This window comes from Malus domestica, chromosome 12, assembly GCF_042453785.1.
Source record: "Malus domestica chromosome 12, GDT2T_hap1".
Taxonomy (NCBI): Eukaryota; Viridiplantae; Streptophyta; class Magnoliopsida; order Rosales; family Rosaceae; genus Malus; species Malus domestica.
Window position 1 is genome coordinate 18,419,446 of NC_091672.1, and position 23,922 is coordinate 18,443,367.

The 23,922-nt window shown below is 43.2% G+C and overlaps 1 pseudogene; it reads left to right on the forward strand.

The window, feature by feature from the left end:
* The first annotated feature begins 2,260 nt into the window (after positions 1–2,260).
* Positions 2,261–23,922, forward strand: part of LOC103450106 (peroxidase 21-like) — a 64,772-nt pseudogene continuing 43,110 nt past the window's right edge.

Genomic DNA, 23,922 nt, shown 5'->3' on the forward strand with positions numbered 1-23,922 from the left:
CTATATATGTCGACCTTCATCGTCCATGGCAAGGCACACTCTAAAACACCTAACTCTTCCTCATCTCCGAGAATGCATCTTCAACAAAGCATCTTGAAATACTCGGTTTTCTTCCTCTCCGAGAATACATCTTCAAACAAGCCACACCAGAGCAAGATTATCTCATATCTTCAGGGACGAGAGTAAGAGTATCTCATATCATGCAATCTCCATGTCCTTTCTTTTGTCCTTGTTCTTACCTGCAAAGACAAGGATAAAGAGAGCAATATGTCCGAACCTCCATTCAAACTCCCAGTAAGGAACCGACTGCCTGGAACCTTTCTTGACTGCTTACCTAGCATTCCTCTCGAGTAGTCATCTTTAACTGTTGTTGGAGCTGGGTCTCCAGTCACCAAGGAGTGATGAACCATCCAAATGCAAGGGTTGCATTCCACTCCTGCATCAGAAGGTAAATACTGCAGGAGAATATGCCACACATGCATGGGGGAAAACCAGGAAAAATACAACTTAAGCATGGGGAGCAAGTAAGACAAGTGAAAATGATACATTGAAGCATATGGAGACAAGCGCAACAAGCACGTGTTGATTCATTCCCGACAAAACCGAAGATCACTTGCCAAGTGAAGCTCCTCATGGTCCACTTGCATTCAAGATCAAGCCTCGAAGTCCTTGAAGAAATCATAAGTCCGATTCAAGATCAAGTGTCCACCACCCTTGAATCAAATTCCTCTCCAGATTAAAGGAGTAAATTCAAACCTTTGGAGGAAGTCTAGCAGAAGGCCCTCCAACCCAGTTCACGAACAAGCCTGTGGAAAGTTAACAACATGTAAAGCACCTCTTTTGGAAACTCTACTCGCTAAGGGACTGAAGTATAATGATCAATGATTAGCCTAAAGAATTTGAAATCAGGGGGATATACTAGTTAGGGGGAGCATCCAAAAACAGATCAAGATTTTAACAAATTAACTGATGTTGATATGTGGGCAGCCAAGGGGGAGTGTTGTAAAACAATGGGTATGTTTGCCCACATGTATATAGTAAAGGTTCACAAGTTAAATAGTGAACTTTTTGCTTTCATAATGTTTGCTCTATAAATAGAGCATTACAAGGAGATGAATGAGAGGGACTCACGGAAGAGATTGTGAAGGAGAGAAGGAAGAAAGAAAAAGAGAGGAAGAGGAGAGGAGAGAATAGTGAAAGTTATCTTTGTACTCCTATTATTCCAAATTATAATGAAAGCACTACTGCTGCCCCGAGGACGTACTCCAGTCACACTGACATTAGAGGAACCTTAAAACTTTTGTGTCTTATTTATTTATTTCATTGCACACACCGTCGATTTTACAACAAACAATAGAAAAAGAAAAAAAAATAAAAAAGGAAGACCCACACTTTTAGGAATGTAGTAGAAGGTTCCCTCAAAGAACCGATAAAAAAAAAAACAAATTCCATCCAATTTATACTTTCCCTCTCTCGTGAGAAACTTTCTCTCAATTTGGGAGTCTCGTCTCACCGATTGTGAATGTATCCAATTTCGATAAATTTCGAAGCTGCCGACCCTAGCTATGGCTGGGGTTGGTGGTAGTTCCTTCCTCCTGCCTTTTGTCTCCTCTTTTCTAACATGATGTTGCTTTTTCCCTCCACTTCCTACCCCAATTTAGCTTGTCCCTCACACCACAATAGCATCTGTCATCTTTGACCATCTCTACTTCGATCTGCAATCACTATTTACCACTATTTGTTGTGGCTCGTCGAGAAAGCGTGTAGAGCTCCGGTGTTCCCATTGGCTAGGGTGTTCATAACACCACCACTTTCTCACTGGTTGCTGCCTTTTTCTGCAGCGTTGCTCGTGTACTGCCACAGGCTTCTTCCACTTAGTGACTGGTTTTTTTCTTTGTGGCTGCGTTTGATAAGTTGCTTGTGGCTGGTTGATGTGATTGGTGAGGCATTCGTCGGTTGGAGGCGTGGGATCTTGTTGGTGCACTGTAGCAAAGGCGATGGAAGTAGACATCTAGGGTGTTTTTTGCTAGTTTCCGGTTTGGGCCTGAATTCTTATTTGGGCTCCTTTTTGTTTAATTCTGCTAGTCCAATTTTGCTTGTACTTGTTTGTCCTTAGACCCTTGTTGTGTAAATTTGGGTTGTTGGTAATGGAAATGTTTACCTTTGTTCAAAAAAAAAAAAAAAAAAAAAAAAGAAGAACAAAAAAGCCAACAATAGCTCACATATACAAGCAAACGAAGAGCTAGAACTGCGAAACAAGATGGCCTCCTATAACCCCGCTTTCTCGAGCTTTTTTATCTTTATGTTGTTTCCATTACTCTTGCAATTTCAATTTGGTACACAGCTTCATCATATTTTTTACATTTATTTGTGGATTTTAACTATCCTCTACGAAAACTATCCTATACCAGATGTCATTTTAATCAATCTATGCATACCTTGTCTAGCAGAGTTCGTCAATCTGAACTATTGATTTAGTACAGTACTCTGGAACGTCAAAATTATCTTAACTATTACGTACTTATGTACGTAGAAATTTATATAAAACAAGGAACCGTAGCTTAGTGTGTTAAGTTGACAATGTTGTGTATTTTGACTGGTTGACATAGGTAAAAGTGAGCTCCGACTTAACTATTACTCCAATAGTTGCCAAAAGCTGAAGAAATCATCAAGCAAGAGGTCACTAATCCATTTTATAAACATGGAAGTAGCAATTTCTTGGCTAAGAAATCTCTTTCACGATAGCATCGTTCAGGTATGAGTTGTCTGCCTTTGACTTTTGCGTACTAGTTAATTAAGTCAAGAGACATCAAATTCATAATTTTCATTAGTTAATTAACATTAATTTGTGGCATGCAGGGATGTGATGCGTCTCCATTGTTAGAGAGTGTGAAAGGAATAAAATCGGAGAAGGCATCGGGGAGGAGCTTCAGTATGAGAAATTTCAACTACGTAAACACAATAAAAAAGCCCTTGAGAACGAATGCCCTTCCACTGTTCCACACAGTTAATTTCTTGTGCTTATGTTGTTGCTCTTTCGGCAAGAGATGGCTTTGTCATGTACATATTGTAGTGAGTTTCGTTCTTTTGGTCATCACCACATGATCAAAGATTCATGGTCACCCGCCTTTTGGATTTGATATCAGGATTAGAGAATAAATAGATACACTTTTAAAGCTTTAACCTCAAACTTTGATCTGAAATCCATAAATGAGTAATAATCATGCATTTTTTTTATCACATGGTCTTCGAGAAAACTTTAATATTACATTCCGTTTAATTTTCTTCATCTATTTCCACACTTTAAATCTCTTTACGATCTTTGCAATAAAAAAGGTACGTTAATAAATTAAATTATCGTTTCAGTTGACTTTCTTCGTGTTCGATTAATTAGTTTTTCATTGAGAGGTTAGGCTCCTTGTCTCGTCGAGATTCATTACTTACGAAGATTTAGTTGCAGTTAGAAGGGCCACGCATTGAGATGAAGACGGGAAGGAAGGACAGTGAGGAGATCTATGCAAGTGTGTTGGAATAGTTTATTCCTAATCACAATGATTCAATAACTTTAGTGCTCTCTCGCTTTCAGTCCATCGGCATCCATGGTGAAGGAACAGTGAAAATTTTGGGTAAATTTCCACTATCTTTGACATCAACTCTTGAATATCAAGTATTTGAATATTTATATTCTAATTGTATAATAATTCACCCAAGAAATTAAAAAAAACAAAATTCACTATAAATCTGTGTAGACATTGAAATTTCGGTGGCATAAATGTTAGCCATTGCATTAAGATTACATTTGTAAACATTGAAATTTTAGTGTAATAAATGTTGACCATTGTATTAAAATTACAACATTCATTCACTTCACCTACAACATCCACCCAAGTTTCACCTACAACACCCACCAAATTCACCTACAACATCCACCCAAATTCACCTACAACATCCACCAAAACAAATGGATGGTGGTGATTCATTCCCAAAGCCTATAAATAGGCTCCTCCATCAAAGAATCAAAGGGGGGATTTTGGGCATACATTTTCTCTACTCCCAAATTGGAAGAGAATTCACACCACACCAAAGCCTTGAAGCCTCGAAGCCTCGAAACTCTGAAGCTCTCAAGCAAATCCCGAAGGATCAAGAAAGCCCTCTTCGTTCTTCGTGAAATCCTCCTTCAAGATCAAGCCCTAACGCCCCTCTTGAAGAACTTCCACCAATTCAAGATCAAGCCCCGACGGCCCTTGAAGAAGGTGTTCATCATTCATCAACTGTTCGTCCAAGATCAAGCCTCAACGGCCCTTGGATCAACAACACTACATCTACACGTTTCGAAGATAGAATCAGAGGATAAATTTGTAGAAGAGATTGTAACCCCTAAATCATTAATACAAATATTATTTTGTACATGTGTTCTTGTCTCATTCATCGCAGGAATTTCCGTGTTTACAAATTTGGCACGCCCAGTGGGACCGTCTCTACCTCTCATCTCTATCTTTGAATCCGCAACAAGCACAAATGGCGTCAAGGAAGGCCCAAGTTGTTCTCGCTGCCAATGCAAGAAACAAGAGCGCCATCACGACAGGGGGCGTCACTTCAGGCATCATAACTCGAAGCAAGGCAAAAGCTCTTTCTGCCGCCTCTTCCGCCCCTGCATCAACTTCGCCGAAGGCACAAGAGCACCCGAGGCACAAACCGGTGATCACCCTGGCCTCGCTCAGGGCGCCAAGAGAGGAAAGCCAGAGGAAGTACTCTGAATCCTTACTTTCTTATGCCGACTTAAGCAGCGGCATAGCTATGCAAGTCATGGTTGCTGGAGCGACTTCAATTGAGGAGCAGCTGGCTCAGATGAGTGAAACAATCGCAAAACTCACAAGGACTGTGGAGGACAAAGACCTGCAAATCGCAGCGCTCGTTAACCAACTAGATGCAAAGCCCGATGAGAAAGTTAGGCAAGGGGATAATCCAGTAAAGAGGGAAAACGACGAGGATGAGGAACCTCCAGTGGAGAACGTCGAAGAGACACTGAAGCCGGACCAAGCGGCGACACTCATGGGGTCTCTCTCTATCCAGCAGCTGCAGGAGATGATCGCCAACACCATCAAGGCGCAGTATGAAGGAAGTTCACATGATTCTGTACTATACTCAAAGCCCTACTCCAAGAAGATTGACGCTTTGAAGATGCCGAGGGGTTATCAACCACCAAAGTTTATGCAGTTCGATGGAAAGGGGAACCCGAAGCAACATGTCGCCCACTTCATTGAAACCTGCAACAATGCTGGAACAGAAGGAGACCACCTCGTCAAGCAGTTCGTGCGCTTGCTGAAAAGCAACGCCTTTGACTGGTACACCGACCTCGAGCCCGAGTCTATCAACAGTTGGGATCAGCTAGAAAAGGAATTCCTCAACCGCTTCTACAGCACGCGCCGCACCGTAAGCATGCTGGAGCTGACCAGTACGAAACAGTGGAAGGAGGAACCCGTCGTCGACTACATCAATAGATGGCGTTCATTAAGTCTGGATTGCAAAGATCGGCTTTCTGAAACCTCTGCCATTGAGATGTGTGTTCAAGGCATGCACTGGGGGTTACATTACATTCTCCAAGGCATAAAACCAAAAACGTTTGAGGAGCTGGCAACGCGTTCCCACGACATGGAGCTGAATATCGCCAATCACGGAAAGAATGAGCCGATCACCCACTTCAAGAAGGATAAGGTGTTCGCCCCGAGTGTGGACAAGACTGGAAAAAAGCCTGCCAAGGAAACTTTTACTGTCAACACTACCCCCATCAAAACCCCATCCGCGCCTATCAAGACCACCTCTGCGCCTATCAAGATTTCCTCCAAGACCAAGGCAAAGGAGACAAAGAGAAGTGAGCCTCCTCGCACCCAAGACAAGTATAAAAACACCTTGAGAGAGTTGGAGCAAAAGACGTACCCTTTTCCTGACTCAGACGTGGGTGCGATGTTAGATGACTTGCTGGAAAAGAAGGTAATTGAGTTACCAGAGTGCAAGCGCCCTGAAGAAATGAATCGAACGAACGATCCTAGGTACTGCAAGTACCATCGTATCGTAAGCCATCATGTGGGCAAGTGCTTCGTCCTCAAAGAACTCATTATGAAGCTAGCGCAACAAGGGAGAATCGAGCTAGACCTTGAGGACACAGCCGCAACACATACTACTACGGTGGCGTTCGGATCCTTCGATCCCGTGCCTCTCCAAACGACACCCGACCATTCCTATCAATGTGCAAGCTACACGGCGCCTTCTACTCAACCATCGCCGGGGGCAAACGAACAAGATGCGTATACCGATGATGATGAAGGATGGACATTGGTGACCTACAAAAAAACAAGGAAACCAAAACCACAAGCCACAAGACGAAAGGTGGAACAAGTGAGAAAACACCGTCGCCGCAACAGTAGGAAGCCTAAAAGAAACGTAAAAATCAATAAGCCAACGTATGCTGGGGAACCCATGGAGCAAGAGCCGCGCATTCCTGTCTCCTTGCGCGAGTACTTCCCGAATGACTTCTTCTAACAGTGCACTATCGTTGCATGCCATATGGTCGAAGTAGAAACGGAAGAACCTTCAAAAGGCAAAGATATCACCACTGAGGGAGAAAAAACTCCCACGCTCGAAGAAGGTCTGCCAACACACTTTAGCATTGAGGAAGCGCTACGATTACCAAAAAAGATGCGAATAGCATTAGCAGCGGTCTTGGAAAGTCCCAATGAACATGAAGTGCAAGAAAGCAAGAACGAAGGCTTGAAGCTTCGGCCACATGAATGTGCCACATGTTGTGCTATCGAGGACGCAATCCATTTCACCGACGAAGACTTGCTGCTAGGATCCAAGCCTCACAACCGTTCTCTCTTCGTCTCTGGGTATGTAAAGGGGCACAAAGTCAACCGCATGCTTGTGGATGGTGGATCAGCCATAAACATCATGCCAAAGTCAACAATGACTACAATCGGCATCAAGGCAGATGAGCTTTCCCTAAGTCGTCTACTAATCCAAGGTTTTAATCAAGGAGGACAAAGAGCGATGGGCATGATTCGAGTGGAGATGACTATTGGTGAACTCAAGTCGAGCACGATATTCCACGTGATTGATGCAAGAACTTCCTACGGCTTACTCTTAGGAAGGCCTTGGATCCACGCGAATGGAGAAGTACCGTCCACCCTTCACCAATGCTTAAAATTCTACCGAGAAGGAGTGAAGGTGATCTATGGCGACACCAAACCATTCACTAAAGCCGAATCACATTTCGCAGACGCCAAGTTCTACATGGATGAAGACATGGTACCTAAAAAGCAGGACGACAAGCCATGCCTAAGAAGCAAGAAGAAGAAGTTACGCCGTCTTCAAGCAAGAACGATAATGAGCTGGCTAAACGTGTAACAGCAAAGGGGAGTAGGACACCCTCAAATGGACCAAACACACCCGTCTTCCGATACATCCCGATGTCGAGAAGAAAGAATGGTCAATCTCCGTTCGAAACTGGAGCAAACAAAGCCGATGCACAGAGGCATATGGATAATGTAAAGTTGCTCAAGACGAATGCAGTTTTACCTCTGACACAGCTAGGCGGCACTAAGGTCGCAAGACTACCACAAAGCTTCATAAAAGCTCTACCAAAGGGGGTGGAACCAAGCTTTCTCCCGACCCAGAGGACCGAAGAAGGTTTTGATCCAAACGCCTATAAACTTATGTCAAAAGCTGGCTACGACTTCGCTTCTTCTTCGAATCATGGAAAGAAGGTTTCAAACACCGTTAACAATAAAGAACGTGACCTCACCGAGACTCAAAAGAAGTTGAAGAAGCACGGTTACGGAGTTGATAACAACAAAGCTGGACTAGGCTTCACACCAAATGCACCCGTGAAGATTTCAAGCAAAGCGAAAAATGCTAGCACTCAACACATCAGCGTGAGTATTGAACAAGATCATGATGAGCCTAAATCCACCCCTTGGACGTCAGTCTTCGATAGGATGAATCGTTCAAGACCCAGAATGTCAGCACTTAACCGCATTGGTGGTCAAAACCGAACCTCCGTCTTCAAGAGACTTAACATGCCAGCATCCCAAAGCTCTGTTTTTGAAAGGTTGTCAAAACCTAAGAAGCAAAGCAACACGACTAGTTCTTTTCCTCGTCAGTCAGCTTTGGAAAGACTTGAAGACAACAAGAAGTTTTCTAGAAATAAGAAGACAACGTCAAAGGAAGAAAAGCTCGACATGATAGCAGAAAAATGTGATATTCGAAGCTCAATCCCTTCAAGGATGAAGCGCCAAGCAATCTTGGAGGTGGACACAAATGGACCACTAAAAGTAAGAAGGCACACCATCATCCACACTGGACAATCTTCATGCCGACCAGCCCAAGAAGACGACACCGAAGAGGAATTCCAAGATGTCTTCCACATCACGATCCAAGAAGGCAAAGAAGACGAGATCCCCGAAGAAGATGTCACTGCTGCGCCACCGCAACTTGAGGATGGAGGGCAATCCACGGTCGATGATCTCAAAGAGCTCAACTTAGGCACAAAAGATGAGCAGAAACCTATCTTCGTGAGTGCGCTGCTAAGTGCAGACGAGGTAGATGAGTATTACCAACTGTTATCAGAGTACAAAGACGTCTTTGCTTGGACTTACAAGGAAATGCCCGGCCTTGACCCTGTCATCGCTGTACATCATCTTGCAGTTAAGCCTGGAACGCGACCGATAAAGCAAACTCAAAGGCGCTATCGATCCGAGCTCATTCCACAAATCGAGGTAGAGATTGACAAGCTAATCGAAGCAGGCTTCATTCGAGAGGTGCAATACCCCAAGTGGATCTCCAACATCGTCATCGTCCTTAAGAAATCTGGACAAATACGTGTTTGTGTAGACTTCCGGGACCTCAATGACGCTTGCCCGAAAGATGACTTTCCCTTGCCAATCATCGAAATCATGGTGGACGCAACCACTGGCCACGAGGCACTGTCATTTATGGACGGCTCTTCTGGATACAATCAAATTCGTATGGCCCTCGAAGATGAGGAACTAACAGCATTCCGCACTCCAAAAGGTATCTACTGCTACAAGGTGATGCCCTTTGGTCTAAAGAACGCTGGAGCCACATATCAGCGAGCAATGCAGAAAATCTTCAATGACATGCTACACAAAAACGTAGAATGTTATGTGGACGACGTGGTGGTCAAAACAAAGAAAAGATCAGATCACTTGAAGGATTTGCGAGTAGTGTTCAAAAGGCTGCGAAAGTACAACCTCAAGATGAACCCGTTGAAGTGTGCGTTTGGCGTCACCTCTGGAAAGTTCCTCGGCTTCATTGTCAAGCACCGTGGCATTGAAGTGGACCAATAAAAAATCAAGGCCATCCAAAACATGCCCGAGCCAAGAAACCTTCACGAGCTGAAAAGTCTACAAGGACGACTAGCCTTCATCAGACGCTTCATCTCCAACCTTGCAAGGCGTTGTCAACCGTTTAGTCGACTCATGAAAAAGGATGTTCCATTCGTATGGGACGAAGCGTGCCACAATGCTTTTGAAAGCATAAAAAAATATTTATCAAGTCCACCTGTCCTGGGGGCGCCTGTGCCCGGGAAACCACTCATATTGTACATCGCCGCTCAGGAAAGTTCAGTGGGAGCACTTTTGGCCCAGGAAAACGAATTCCAGAAAGAATGAGCGCTTTACTACCTGAGTCGAACACTCACCGGCGCCGAGTTGAACTACTCCCCAATAGAGAAAATGTGCCTTGCCTTAGTGTTTGCCATCCAGAAGCTCAGACATTACATGCATGCTTACACCATCCACTTGGTTGCTAAAGCTGACCCGGTTAAATATGTCATGTCCAAGCCAGTCTTGACAGGGCGACTAGCTAAATGGGCGTTGATTCTCAATCAATACGAGATCATTTACGTCCCAGCTAAAGCCGTCAAGGGACAAGCATTAGCAGACTTCCTTGCCGATCATCCAATCCCAACCGATTGGAAAATCTCAGACGACTTGCCTGACGAGGAGGTATTCTACATTGACATATTCCCGAGATGGACGATGTTTTTCGACGGATCCGCACGAGCAGACGGAGCGGGGGCAGGAGTAGTATTCATGTCGCCGCAAAGGCAAATACTACGTTACTCATTCCAACTAAGCGAATTGTGCTCCAACAACGTCGCTGAGTACCAAACACTAATCATCGGGCTTCAAATGGCGATCAACATGGAAATCACAACCCTTGAGGTATATGGCGACTCTAAGCTCATAATTAGTCAACTCTTGACTGAATATGAGGTGAGGAAAGATGATCTCGTTCCGTACTTCCGATTGGCAACTCAGCTGCTACAAAAGTTCGAGGCCGTAACACTAGAACACGTGCCGAGAAAAGAAAATCAAATGGCAGACGCTCTCGCTAACCTAGCCTCGAGTATGACACTAGGAGAAGACGAAGCTGCAGATGTGCCAATTTGCCAAAGATGGGTCATCCCCCTCGCCACCGAAATGATACTAGATGATACAAATGTCATCTCGGTACTTCCAGTCGATGTTGAAGAATGGAGACAACCATTGATTGACTACTTGGAGTATGGAAAACTTCCAAATGATCCTAGACACCGCTCTGAAATACGTCGACGAGCACCTCGCTTCCTCTACTACAAAGAAACACTCTACCGGCGCTCTTTCGAAGGAGTACTTCTGAGATGCCTAGGTGAGGAAGAAGCCAATCAAGCCATGGAAGAAGCACACTCAGGCGTGTGCGGGGCGCATCAATCTGGACCAAAGCTACATTTCCAGCTCAAGAGAATGGGTTACTACTGGCCAAGTATGGTGAAGGATTGCCTGGAACATGCCAAAAGGTGCCAAGCCTGTCAATTCCACGCCAACTTCATACATCAACCACCTGAACCATTACACCCTACAGCTGCTTCATGGCCATTCGATGCATGAGGATTGGACGTCGTGGGACCAATTACTCCAAAGTCGTCTGCAGGAGAAGCTTACATCCTAGCTGCAACAGATTATTTCTCCAAGTGGGCTGAAGCCATACCCCTAAGGGAAGTAAAAAAGGAAACTGTTGTCCGTTTCATCAAAGAGCATATCATCCACAGATATGGTGTGCCTCGCTACATTATCACTGACAATGGAAAACAGTTCTCCAACCGACTTGTAGACGAACTCTGTGAGAAATACAAGTTTAAGCAGCACAAGTCTTCCATGTATCATACTCCGGCCAACGGTCTCGCAGAAGCATTCAACAAAACATTGTGCAACCTTTTAAAGAAGGTGATCGGCCGAACAAAGAGAAACTGGCACGAAAGAATAAGCGAAGCACTTTGGGCATATAGGACAACGCATAGGACTCCTACCCAAGCTACCCCTTATTCTCTCGTATATGGCGTGGAAGCTGTTCTACCGCTAGAAAGTCAAATCCCCTTACTTAGGATGGCTATACAAGAAGGCTTGACTGATGAAGAGAATGCAAAGTTGCGTCTTCAAGAGTTGGAATCACTCGACGAAAGAAGGCTCGAAGCTCAACAACACTTGGAATGCTACCAAGCACGGCTATCCAAGGCATTCAACAAGAAGGTCCGCCCAAGGTCTTTCCAAACTGGAGATCTCGTCCTTGCATTACGAAGGCCTATCATCACGACTCACAAGACAAAAAGCAAGTTCACATCAAAGTGGGATGGACCGTACGTAATACAAGAGGTCTACACAAACGGCGCCTACTTAATCATGGCAGAAGACGGCTTGAAGATCGGTCCCATCAATGGCAGATTCTTGAAGCGTTACTACCCCTAAAAGGCTACGGCACAAGGCTCTTGGCCCGCAAGAGCATAAACTGTGTACGGTAAAATCATCATCAAAATCACTATAAAAAAAATCATCACCATTTGAACTACGTTATGACTTGATCCCTCATCAACCGGGGGTACGTAGGCAACTTGAAACTTCAAAACTTCAAGTACAGTCACATCATCAACAAAAAACACAAATACTTTGAAGAATAAAGAGCAAATGCAAGAAGACGAATACTTCATTTCTTTAAAATAAAAAATAAAAAAAAAATAAAAATAAAAAAATAAAAAAAAAACAGAAAATATTACTGGAAAGATATGTCCCTAAAACTACGAAGGCGATCTTGAAACAAGCCTTCCAAAGTCTTCAAAGTCTCCACCTCGGTCGGAGACAAGGTGGGCAAATCCATAGCCATGCCTTTCTCTTGTTCTAGACGTGAAATCTCCTCATGGTGCTGAGAAAGTGTAGCCCTCTGTTTTGCAAGAACCTTTTCAAGTTGTGATGCTTGGGTTCCCAACTGCTCTCGCTCTCGTACCAACGCATCCAGACGCACCTGGACGGAAGCTAAAGAAGCCTCTATGACTTGATAATCTCCCGAAGCAACTTGCTGAGAAGACCGGACTCGGGCTAAGGACAAGTCTATTGCTGCAAGCTGTTGAGCTCGATCATCTGGGCTCAACTTCTTCAAGGAAATAGCGCGCAAGGAAGAATACTCAGTGGAGGCAGCCATAAGTTCGGCGATCTTGATCCTCAAATACGAAGAATCAACATTAAGATTGTCAATCGTAGAAACAAGCTTCGACAAATCTTCTTCGAGCAATGAAAGGTCTTCCAGCGAGCACTTCGAAATCCTACTCTCAATATGGCTTTTGACATCTAAGGCAGCACGAAGTTTGAGGCGATGGATAAATTGCTCGGTACCATTAAGGTTCGGCCCTCTCAAAGAGATCGCAGAACTAGCTGGCAAAGGTGCTGGACATATGATGGACTCTTGTACGCCTTCACCTACACACGGCAGGCTTGGAAGATTGGGCGAATTTTGAACGAGCTCTTCACCGGGCGGATCCCCAATCTCCCCGTCTGTAGGTAGATTGCCTCCAAGTAACATATCCATATAGGAGTGAACACCCGCGGTCGCCAAATCAAAAGAACAAGAAGGCCCAACCTAAAGAAGACGAAGAGAGGTGTTAGAAGCAAAAGCTGAAATAAGAATAAGAAGTCATGAGAGAGAAAGAAATGCATACATATTTCTCTGAAGACACACGACCATCGGATTGGGGAGGCCTAAACACTTCTTTCTTTTTATGACGAAAATTGACATCGCTGTCAACCTGAGCAACTTCAAGAGGTCGTTTGTTTAAAACTTGTTGGCGCCGCCGCAAAACAAGTCCATCTTCATACGAATCAACTTCGTCACCCGCCTCTTCAGAAGCGTCCAAATGGTGAGGAGACGAGCACAAGCGTTGACGGACTAAAGCCACAGGTCTGTCTTGCAAGGGAGTGGCACTCGCACGATCAAAAGGTACCAGCTGCATAGGAGTCGCAAAAATGCCTTCTTTCGATGCATCATGGCGTGAATGGGAAGAATTAGTACCACTTGCCATCCCCAAATCCTCATGATGTACCTTTGACCACCAATGCGCGTAAACACGAGTCACTGGATTACCCCTGAACTCGTCCTTGGCTGGCAGGGTGATATAAGCGTTCGTACAGGCACGGGTACAAGACTCCCAATGCATATACACGGCCTGCAAGGATTCTGATTGGGCCTTTTCCTTCAGCCTGCCCGGCACATTTTGGACGAAACCAAATTGCCTGCTAAAACGGTGAGGATTGTACGGCTGAACGACGCACGGTTTTCTTGCCGCAAAGAAACATACGCCGAGCGAAGACTTATAAGATAAGATAAATCTGAAGAGCGAAGATGCGAATCGTCCATGATGCCTCGCCGTACTGAGCCAACTTTCGCCAGGCGGTCCATTTTTAAGCCTTCACAACTTCTAAACAGTGTTTGAGCCTGCGAATCGTCAAGACTCCTCGCAGAAAGCACGCCAGAATACTTCGTCATTAAAGGCCCCATCTTGACTGAAGTCGGAGAAGAAGGACCTGACTTGTCTAAAGTTGACAAAGAAAAATGAGTGCCAAAATACTCACCCAACCAACCATACACATAGTGGTAAGGGAGCACCGCAGCACGATCTTCAGTGCTTGCCAAGTTCGAAATAACATTCAAACCGTCGTAAATGTTGGCTAAAACTGGAATAGCAAGGCTAAAAGATTCACCTGCAGCCATCTTGCTAGCAACTTTGAAGACTCCGGGACGAATGAGGTTGACATCATCCTTGGGGAAAACAAACTTACAGAGCCAACAAGCTAAGAAAGCGGCTAAGTAAGATTCTTCTAAGTGCTCTGACGCCACGCCACAATCCTCAAATGCCTTCAACTCAGCAGAAGTACGACGAACAACTGGACCAATGACACCCGACGGGTCTGAGTCCCCCTTAGGCCTGGTTGTCTTGTTAGGACCACTTTTCTTCGAAGGCCTCTTGTACTTCATGGCATCCCAATACCAAAATCGGATCCATGAAGAAATCTTCACGCCTGACTTACCTGGGGCCTCTTGGAAAATCTTATGGTATGCCCCAAACAAATAGCGGCAGCTCACAGGTAATCCTCGACTGTTGCGATAAGAAAACTCTTCCACGCTAGGAACAACCTCATAATAGAATTTTCCCTGGATTGGCAAGCCTCCTATCTTATGGAGATCCCAAAGCGAGAACGACATCTCCCTTCGAGCCGTGTGAAGTGTGTTGGTCGCTGAGCACCAATGCTCAAAGAATGCACGCATGACGGAAGGATGTCGGCCATAACTGAACAGAGATGCATATACAGCATGATAAATGCCCGTGCTGGTAAGCATATCTTTGGAACGGCTCAAGACATCTTCAAGCCATTCCCAATAAAACTCAACGAAGGCGGCTCCTCCAGTAGTCGACAAGGTGCTACTCCAAGCCATAGCTCCGCTGCGGATACGATCGCCAAGAAGCTCAAACGAAACTGAATGATTGTCACGAACATGGTGCGAATGGTTCAAGATAAGACTCATCGATGTGCACGCCTTTTTCTTTGCATTTAGTCGAACAGAGTCTACCACATCCCAAGGTACTTCAGAAGACCACGACTTAATATGCATGGAATTGTCTTTTGCGGGAAGGGCAAGCGCCTTGGGGCCGGTAAGTGGCGCATGAAGCTTTAACGTCGTTCCACTATCCTGTGAATCGCCTTCCTTTGCAAGAATGGTGATAGTGTTGCTTTTAAAGCACTTGAGAAACACCATGACTGCAACAAAAAAAGTCAGCCACAAAACTTGACCAGCACGACAAAGATGGTAGCTACAGGATGACCCTTCAAAGCACGCTACAGCGGCAGTAAACCCGCAGCGGAGCCCCACTGCAGTCTCTTGCACAGCTCCACACGGCAGCACACCACCGAGGGAAAACTGTGATCAAAAGGCACTACACAGCGGAACCTCGTTGCAGTATCTGGCACACCTACGACCTGCTACCACGGCTCTAAAAGCTTCGTGAAGATCCTGGAGTCAAGCTCTGCCTTCTCAAGATCAAAGATTCCTGGCATCACAGCAAACAAATCCATCAGTGGGAGCACACACATCGTGCATATAAAAAAAAAAAAAAAAAAAAAAAAAACATTATATTATGTTCGTGGTGATGAAACAAGTGCACGGTTTGGTGAGGGGACAAATCAATTTCCACATACATGTACATGTGTGCACGGTATCAATCACAACCAACTTCCATATATATGTATGCATGCAGAATGATGGGACAACCGCCAGCCAACTTATATATATATATATATATATATATATACACATACATGCAAAGCGACAGGACACTCAACATATATATATATATATATATGTACGTACAACATGTCAAAAAGCGACAAGACACTCAACATATATATATATATATATATATATATAAATAAGTGTAAGTATGTGCGGCATCCAAGATGGGACAACTGATCTCAGGGCTATAAATGTATATAAATAAGTGTGAGTGTGTGCGGCTCCAGGCTATATATATGTATAGAGGTATGCTGTGCGCGGCTCCAGGACACACACATATATATATATATATATATATATATATATGTATATATAAGGCACTTTCTGCGACTTCAATACTGTTTTACTGGATGTAACGTTCACGGGCATGCTTCTTCAAACAAGCTAATGAAGAAACATGACAGCATGGGATGCTGCACGGCTATCCTGGATGACTTAACAGCGTTCGATAAACAGATCATCCGTGACAGATTGTTGATGCAAGACTTGGAAGGCACAACACAGAAGAAAGGCATGCGGGTCGAATGAACAGATTTGAACTTGGATGTGAATGGTGGGGCTATATTTGCCGATATACAAATACCGTGCTTTGAAGGGTTTAAGTTAACTTGTAAATGTTAACGTTACTCTGAATACATCTAAAAAAGCAGTGAAGGACGCTAACCCGTATATATATATATATATATATGTATAAACGCCTGCTGCGTGTGGCTCTGGGATATATACATAAATGCATGGTGATGGGTTATACATATAAACGAACTCACGAAGTAAAAGCTGCACCCTGCCAGCCGACTACCTCCTTCTTCCCGTCTGCAGCACTGGTCACCCTACCTCCTGCATTTCCTTCCAGCACCGAGCTCAGTAGCAGCAAACGAGGATCCTCCAGGAACAATAGGCGCACTGTTAGTAGCATGAGCAACAGAGGATGCTACATAAGAAAGCCCAGTCGACGAAGATGTAGAGCTGAAAGAGGTAGCAAATACAGAGACTTACCAGCTAGCAGACGCGGGGAACGCAGGAAGCAGTGCACGCAGTCGTGATCGCAGCCAGGTAGCAGCTGTGTGGTGAATGTGCAGCGCTCTATGTGTGTATGTGTGTGCGTATGCCTATGTATATATATACAACGATCTCAACAGTTGCAAAAGAAACGGATCCGCATGCGATGCAGTGACTGTGTAAACAGCAATCCGCATGCAGTGAAGAATGCAGTACAATAGCTGTGCAAACAGTGATCCGCGTGAAGAGAATAGTGCAGAGAAGAATGTAGTATAGTAGCTGTTCAAACAGTGATCCGTGTGCAGAGAAGAACGCATAGAAGAATGGTGCGGTGACTGTGCAAATAAAAAGTGGTACAGAGAAGAATACGATGCAGCAAGGAAGACCCATGCTCTCCACTTCGCTTCCCCTTTGAAGAATCATGTTCCTAGTTTCTTAAATATATATAATAAAAATAAAAATAAAAATAAAAAAAATGATGAAAGGTGTTTGGTGCGTCAGGCAACATCCATCAAAACATATGTATACAAATAGTGAAATCTTGGTGCATGGCACTACTCTGAAAAAAAAAAAAAAAAAAAAAAAAAAAAAAAAGGGAATTATATATATCAGCACCATGCGGAAGGCAAAGAAAATAAAGGTTTCAAAATGGGCATCATTACTTGAAAAAATAATTGTTGTGTGGGTGTATATACGTGCCATGCACATTATAAGTCCCAACACTCTAACTCCCACACGTTCGTCCGAGTAGATGCACGGAATAAAATAAGGCATGTCCATTAATATCTCCGAGAAATTACAAACAAAAAAAAAAAAAAAAAAAAAGAGAAAGAAAGTAGAAAAAGCCTTCACGAATGTCACTTGTGTGAAGCCTCAGTACTTGGAGCCTTGGTACTCGGTGGAACCCTAAAAGAAGGAGGCACCGAAGATAGCTTATTCGGAGCCTCAATACTTGGTCGAACCCCAGATGACGAAGGCAAAAAGTGCCTCTGGAATACATTCACAAACTTCCGATGGTCACTTTGAATTCGACCTTCGGAGTCCGTCAGCTGATCAAGCTTCCTCTTCATGCTCGTCGAATAACTATTTGCAAGCACATGCAACTCTCTATTCTCACGCTTGAGCTGCCTAATCTCTTGACTAAGAGCTGCCACCTCAGTTGTCAATGATTCAACCTGGCGAGTTCGAGCAAGTAAGCGTTGGCCCATGTTGGAAACAGAGTTCGCACACTGGACACTGAGAGCCTGGGACTCTTGAACAGCTAACTCATCGGACCGTCGTGAAAGTATCCTATTATCTTTAGGAGTGAGGAGGTTTCTAGCTACAACCGTAGCCGTTGTTGCATCCCTCATCACAGAGTCTTCAACTGTAAGAGGGCCATTAGAAGAAAAAAAAGACGGGCGCCATACATTACCCTGATGCGGTGCACCTGTGTCGCTGCTAAGACTCAAATTTAAGCAAATGTTAAAAGGGGAAGTCATTTTCAAAAAATACTAAAAGAAAATGGTTGGATGAAGTAAAGAGTAGCAGAGATAATTTTTCACGGGCAGGCAATCTTCAAATTGTGCGTGTTGAATACAATTGACACCTCTTTAAAAGGAGAGGCAGCACAACCATTCGTTCGTAAATCGAAGAAACACCACTCTCCGAATTTCAAAACCCGGATTTTTCTGCGTAAAGTCCGTCGACACTTCTCAGACACAATCTCAGTTTTCGGCTATCACGTGCAACTTCGTCAGATATCACTGACAAAGTTGAAAACGTGTGAGGTCCATTACGCCAACTACCGCACTTCTGCCGACAAGCGTGGGTGACAAGGCCACGCTCACCCTACCACTTGATGTTGAGAGCTCACCATATAATTCGACCTCCATCCTATAGCAAGACACACATCTAGCTTGACTCATCTTCCTTGCCGAAGGCATCTGCAACCAAAACTCAGTTTTCTTCCTCCCTAAAAACACGTCCAGCCTGACCTTTCTTCCTTGCCGAAGACATTTGCAACCAAAACTCAGTTTTCTTCCTCCCTGAAAACACATCCAGCCTGACCTTTCTTCCTTGCCGAAAACATTTGCAACCAAAACTCAGTTTTCTTCCTCCCTGAAAACGCATCCAGCCTGACCTTTCTTCCTCGCCGAGGGCATCTGCAACCAAAATTCAGTTTTCTTCCTCCCTGGAAGCGCCTCTTCAACCAAGCCACACCAGAGTAAAGGTATCTCATATCACTGGGGTTGAGAGCAAGAGTATCTCATAGCATGCTTTCTCCCTATCCTTTTCTTTGTCCTCCCTCTTCACTACGAAGACAAGGATAAAGAAAGCAATATGTCGGAACCTCCACTCAAGCTCCTGGTAAGGAACCGACTGCTTGGAACCTTTTCTGATTGCTCACCTAGCGGTGCTCTCGAATACGCATCGTCAACATCTTCTGCTTCCTCTTCGTCTACCACGTCTGCCTGGAAAACAGATGATGCAGGTGAAGATGATGCAGATGAAGATGATGCATCGAAGCATATGGAGACAGGCGCGACGAATGCATGTGCTGATCGTCCGCTACTTCTTCAAAAGTAAAAGTATCTCATATCACTGGGGTCGAAAGCAAAGGTATCTCATATCATGCTCTTCCCCCATCTTCTCCTCTGCCCTTGCTCTTGCCTGCAGAACAAGGGGAAAGGAAGCAATCGGTCGGAACCTGAAATTAAATGTCCGACCAGGAACTGATTGCCCGGAACCTTTGCCTGGTTACTTACCTAGCGTTGCTCTCGAGTGCTCATCTTCAACTGCTAATATGTCTCGAATTCCCTCAGCAAATGCTTCAAGAGTGTGGATCTGTTGACATCGGCTCTTTGCACTGAAGCTGCCAAGCATGAGTGAGTCGCTGAGAGGTGGTGCTCCGAGGAACCATTTAAAGGCAAAAGGTTGCACATCGCTTCAGCCATGCAAAAGAAATAAGCAGAGAAGAATGCAACACAACGAGCTGGAACAAATCATGAAGCACGAAGCCCTTCCCTGCATGACCACATCATCCAGACGGAGGAGTTCAAGTAAAGATCCAAGCTGGACACCGTTGCTCTAACCCAAAAGGCTCGAGAAGCTTTAACGACCTTTTGCTGGCACTGTCACCGAAGAGCAAAGTCTCGGTAATCCTTAAAGATCAAGTCACCAACTGGAAGAAGAGCCCATCGATCTTGAAGATCATACTGTTGACCAAACTGCTCAGGGTTCATATGAAAATGCTGCGAACTTCCTTGATCTTTCAAAGCATGCATGTCCTGAAACTGCTCGCGGTCATGTTTAAGTTCGAAATCAAGCCTCAACGACCCTGATTCAAGATCAAGTGTCCACCACCTTTGAGTCAAATCCAGTTCAAGATTAAGTCTGTGGAAAGTCCTTTGGAGGCAACCAGAAAACTCCTCCAGCCTAGTTCAAGATCAAAGCTATGGAAAGTCAACAAACACAACAAAATACGTGCCGAGTCATCCATTATCAAAGCCAAGGATCGTCTACTACACGAAGCTCGTTGTGGTCCTATTTCATCCAAGATTAAGCCTCAACGGCCCTTGAAGAAATTTCAAACAAAATTCAAGAACAAGCCTTAACGGCACTTGAAGAAACTCCCAGACCAGTTCAAGATCAAGCCTCAACGGCCCTTGGGTCGACGACTGCATTAAGGGACTTCAAAACGCATCTTCTACATGTAACAAGCACATGTATACAACGCGCCTTGAAGTGGGGGCATTTGTAGACATTGAAATTTCGGTGGCATAAATGTTAGCCATTGCATTAAGATTACATTTGTAAACATTGAAATTTTAGTGTAATAAATGTTGACCATTGTATTAAAATTACAACATTCATTCACTTCACCTACAACATCCACCCAAGTTTCACCTACAACACCCACCAAATTCACCTACAACATCCACCCAAATTCACCTACAACATCCACCAAAACAAATGGATGGTGGTGATTCATTCCCAAAGCCTATAAATAGGCTCCTCCATCAAAGAATCAAAGGGGGGATTTTGGGCATACATTTTCTCTACTCCCAAATTGGAAGAGAATTCACACCACACCAAAGCCTTGAAGCCTCGAAGCCTCGAAACTCTGAAGCTCTCAAGCAAATCCCGAAGGATCAAGAAAGCCCTCTTCGTTCTTCGTGAAATCCTCCTTCAAGATCAAGCCCTAACGCCCCTCTTGAAGAACTTCCACCAATTCAAGATCAAGCCCTGACGGCCCTTGAAGAAGGTGTTCATCATTCATCAACTGTTCGTCCAAGATCAAGCCTCAACGGCCCTTGGATCAACAACACTACATCTACACGTTTCGAAGATAGAATCAGAGGATAAATTTGTAGAAGAGATTGTAACCCCTAAATCATTAATACAAATATTATTTTGTACACGTGTTCTTGTCTCATTCATCGCAGGAATTTCCGTGTTTACAATCTGATTCTAATAGCTTAATGGGTCAGCTAATTTTCGATGTTATTATATAAGACATACTAGACCTCCATATATCAACCAAAGAATAGATCAGTGTTGTAAAATCGATGGTATGTGTGCAGTGGAACATAAAGTAAATGAGACATACTATTTACGAGGTTCGGCAAGTGTGCCTATGTCCTTGGGGCAGCAATAGTACTTTCTTTTATTATGTGAAATAATAGAAGTACAAAGATAACCCTCACTATTTTCTCTCTTCTCTCTAGCCCAACTCATTGGTATTTTATTCTATATCTCTCTTATTTCTCTTCTTCCTCTCCTCTCTCTTCTTTTCTTTTACACCTCTTTCCTTCCTCCGTATGTTCTCATTTTATAGGAAAAAGGTTACTGTAGCAATACTATTTGCTTTACAAACTTTCTTCATATGAATGATAACCTATTTGATTTTTCTTTGGATGAATAGTAACAAACTATTCATGTGGGCTATCCACATATTACATTACAACACTCCCCCTTGGATGACCATATGTCAATTTCGGTTGCCTTGTTAAAAACTTGATCTGTTTTGGATAATCCCCCTGATGAGTATCTCCCCCTAATTTTGAATTCTTCAATCTAGTTGATTACTAAGTTGATGCAATCTGATACCATTCATGATAGTTGGAGTGTTTGCTTCTGAAGGTGGTTCACATGCGCTCCAAATTTTAATGGCCACAGGTTTTAACCAAACTCCCTTATTTCTGAGAGATATGAAGATGTGGCAATGAATGTTGCTTCCTTGATCGTTGTAGGATCGATCTTTTTCCATATGTAAATACAAATCCTTTCTGAGAGTGATTTGTATGCAAGCTAGAGAGGTATTCAAATTTTGCTTGCCCAATAAGACCATAGCTATTAGTGAGTTCTTTGGAATAAAACAAGCACATGTCTATAATTTCCTGGAGTTATCAAAAGATAAACTTCATTCTAATACCATATGTTGATATTGTGCTTCACAGGAAATGTAACATCTGACTTAGTGTATTGTACTAAATATAGTAAGACATATACTTTACTAGGATATGGTACTCCTAGACCAAATATCAATTCATCATTTCCCTCACGAGGATGAATGATTTTTCTCAATGTCTAAATATTAATTAACCACTTGAGTGTTCAACTCATGATCTTCAATCCATATGGTTCTTTAATACCATAAACATCATGGATAAGACTTGTGTTGGCATATTGTTCGATTTGCAGCTTAAGACAATATTCATTTCAACACTTTATATTCTTTCTAGACTCTTCAGGAGTCCCATTCTAATATTATTAGCTTTTGCAAGAGATTTAGTATGTTGCAACAATATCATAAATATAGTACTCACTAAGGCAATTTATACCATTCATTGGTATTGAGTACATAATTTATGCTTTACCTTTCCAGGGTTTCCTTCAAGCAATCTAAATCCTTCGGGGATTTTCTACACTTCGTAACACATTCTCCTTTGGAATTTATACAGAGCAACTTGCTTCCATGTATACTTGAGGGATTTACTTGTGGAGATATGCTTCGGGCATATATATAATTCTCCACTAAAATGAACAAGCTTTACAATGAAAAATCATGTCACCAGGAGTGTATTACAATTTCAAGTTTCAATTGGAGACCTTCTGTCATATCATGTGAGTGTATTTTACTGTATTACAAATGCCCATATGTAACCTTCTGGGTTTAACATCATTTGGCGAATTGTACTATAGGTCCATTTTTTTCACATTCTTAATAAATTGTAATGGGATTGCCTTTCTCCATATTGGCCAATAATTTTGCTTTTTTGTCAACGAACAAAAGAACGTGGCTCAATATCAACACAGCTCATTGATGAATTTAGTAGCTATTGTAAAACCAAAATTAACATTGGTAATCATGAATTCATGATCCTATAATTCTCATGTGCATGTGCATGCATATTTATAAGTATTTCATTACTTTGGATATCCTTGCCTCTTCAGGGGCTTTACATTGTCTCTTCTAGGACAGTCATCTCTTATTAGATGAATTGTTTGAGCATTTGGATCATAACCTCCTCTAGAGCGTTATAGAGCTTGGATTTTTAATCTCTACTTTTGGGAAGTTGAATCATTGGAACCTACACATTGATTATGCTTCAGGCATGAGATATATTAAAATTGTCATGTCCATAGATTATCCCTTCTGGAACTTGAATCCAAGTGGTGACTGTCATGCATCGGGCGTAATAGTTCAGTAGTGCTAAGTCTATGGATAGTCTGACTGAGACTTCAATTTGTTCGATATCTCTGTAACTTGTAAACAATTAGTAATTTTCATTACTTTTTTATGCCTCATGTGAATGATATAAACTGGTAGAGTTTGCTGGGGCTATGAGTAGTCCATGCACAAATTAACAATCAAATACTGGTCGAAATTAGACAAAAGAAAATAGGTAAAAAACTTAGGCTTTTTAGCCAAAATGGTCATTGAGAATGTCCACCTTCCGTTACTTTGGTCCCTAAGATTGAAAATCAATAGAAATGGTCCCTAAGAATGTTCAGCTTCCGTTATTTTGGTCCTTCCGTTAACAACTCCGTTAAGTGTCTCGGAGCTCTTGCCCGAAAGTTTGGGCAATTTTCAAAGCTTCGTAATTCAATCATTTTTTAACCAAATTCGACCCATAATATAACAAAATGAAGATAGGAAAGTGTAGAACAAGATTATACCTATTTAGAAGCCTAATGGTTGTCAGAGATGGCCGGAATATAGCCTGAAAGATGACTGGTCAACTAGAAAACTAGAAAACTCGCCAG